Source organism: Pygocentrus nattereri, chromosome 3, assembly GCF_015220715.1.
Source record: "Pygocentrus nattereri isolate fPygNat1 chromosome 3, fPygNat1.pri, whole genome shotgun sequence".
NCBI lineage: Eukaryota > Metazoa > Chordata > Actinopteri > Characiformes > Serrasalmidae > Pygocentrus > Pygocentrus nattereri.
In genome coordinates, this window is record NC_051213.1 from 2,968,508 (window position 1) to 2,970,715 (window position 2,208).

The 2,208-nt window shown below is 40.9% G+C and overlaps 1 protein-coding gene across 2 annotated transcripts in view; it reads left to right on the forward strand.

The window, feature by feature from the left end:
* stub1 (STIP1 homology and U-Box containing protein 1) overlaps positions 1–961 on the forward strand; it is a 19,562-nt gene extending 18,601 nt beyond the window's left edge. For both annotated transcript variants that reach the window (XM_037537270.1, XM_037537269.1), the window contains exon 8: positions 1–961. This exon is cut by the window's left edge and continues 1,295 nt beyond it. The gene's annotated coding sequence lies outside the window, so the exon portion shown is untranslated.
* Positions 962–2,208: the final 1,247 nt, after the last annotated feature.

A 2,208-nucleotide genomic window follows, 5' to 3' on the forward strand; every position in this document is an offset into this window, starting at 1 on the left:
TGTCTGACCACCTTTGTGTATTTACTGTTGTGTGCACGTTTGTGCACCAATGGTGAAATGATATTTTGTTGGTTTTTCTTATTGAGCACATCCTCTACAGAGACCACGCTTTAACTCACAGTTACTGTTTATTTCATAAATTCAACATTTTTCGTCCGTGGGCTGACGACAGGTGACGAACCCACCACTTGGTGCTCACTTGGTTTTGAAATTTCCAGCTCGGTTGGTTCCCACTCTAAGACGTCTTTGTTCTCACCCACATTTAGCGCAGAGATCCTCGCGCTCGTCCCCAGGTGTTCTCCTCGTGAGATCACGCCCGGCCCACCGAGACCGAGTGACATAATGTTTATTATACAGACATTGGAGTTAATGAGATGGTTAGGAAGGGTTAAAACGCTGGTGTGCCAGAGTTTTCGCTTGGAAAATGTTGCTGTGGGTGAATTTCTTTAATCTGTAAATTTTTATATATACATACTCGCGCAACAGTTCCAGAGATCCAGTACCTCGCAACGTATTCAATCAAACTGTGGTAGATCTCGAGCAATCAGGGGAAGGGGGAGGAGCCTAGGAATCAGCAGCAACATGCAATCATTACTAATGCTATGTTACAGACCATACCTCTGCTTTACTGTGTGAGTGTGTGTGTGTGTGTGTGTGTGTGTGTGTGTGTGAGAGAGGTGTGGTGTGTAAGTCAGTCTGGTTTTAGTCTGTAAAGTTTGGTTACCCTTTTTCTGTTTGGTTGTATTAGATGCTTCACTTTTAATTTGTCCAGAACACACAAACTCATATTTGGGTTTTTTTTTTTTTTTTTTTGGTCTCTGTGTCTGGCTAGGTTAGCCGTTAGCTAGAAGTCTTTAAAGCTCCTTAGCTGTCGATGAAGCTGTTACTGGCTACAGCAAGTATTCAGATGAGAAGAGTAACATTTGGACGCATGTTAAATAAATCTTATTTTTTCTAAAAACTCTGTTCAGTGGTGTGATTTTCTATGTGCTGTTTCACGTTGGTATTCAGCGTAAAATTTAAACAGAAGATGATTCTGATAAAGCAAAGCATCGCTTTCAGCAGGGTCCCCAAGTCTGGTCCCAGGGTCCTCTTTAATGAAGCAGGATTTCTTGCTTTCTCTGCTAACTTTAGGCGTAGTTGATCCAGCTCTGCGATTCCTTAATATGGGAAATCGGATGCTCTGGAATACGAAAACGGCACAGGACAGGCCGCCTGGGTGGGAACGACCGGTTCTTGCTTGTTCGACTGAGAGAGGTTTCGCAGAACCGGCAGGAATGTGTACAATATACATCTTACCTGTGACGTCGTACATGTAACTGGGTGTCTGAGGCTGAGACTGCAGGGTCTCAGATGGGGACAGCTGGTCTTTAAGGGTAGCTTCAGGTGGTTCTCTAACGTTCCTTTAGGACAGGGGTGTCAAACTCGACCACTAAAAGGGCCAGATTTAAAAAATCTCAACGCGTCTGTGGGCCAGCTGTGTTTTCATTTCATTTTACGTAAGTTTGCCGTGATTACAACTGGCCGTTTGTTCACAACATGCAAAATAGGCACTAAATACTCAAAACGACTCAAAAATAAAATATTTATAAATTCTAATTACTTGAATGGCTCAAAAATAAATTTAAATAAAATGTAAATAATTTTAATTAAAACTAATTGTTCTATATAAAACGATAGACCACATTAGCTGCAGATACCGTTAAACCACTTTAAATGTCTCCAGTGTAATTTATTTATTTATTTATTTTTAATAAACTTTATTCGCTTGAACTGGACCTGTTTTTTTTTTTGTTTGTTTGTTTGTTTGTTTTTCTTTTTTTTTCTTTCAGTTAAATTAGTGCTGTCCCTTAGATTGTTGTTGTGGAAGGGGTGGAAGCACACGTTACTTTGCAGTGCATGCTGGGAACTGTAGTGCAGCTCATAAAAAGGGTTCTTTTACTGTTACAAGCTTGACATTATAATAATGGCACCTTTTTGGTGCTATATAGAACCATATACAACAATTTTCCATCAATCTGAAGAACCAGTTCACCATGCAATGCACCATTTAAGCAAGCAGATGGTGCTCTGAGTGTTCATGGTTCTATATAGAACCGCTGTCACCACACAAAAAAAAACGGAGAACGGGGAAATTCCACCTCCGCATTTAACCCATCAGCTCAGTGAAACCCCACATTCACAGTAGTGAACACACACACTAGGGGG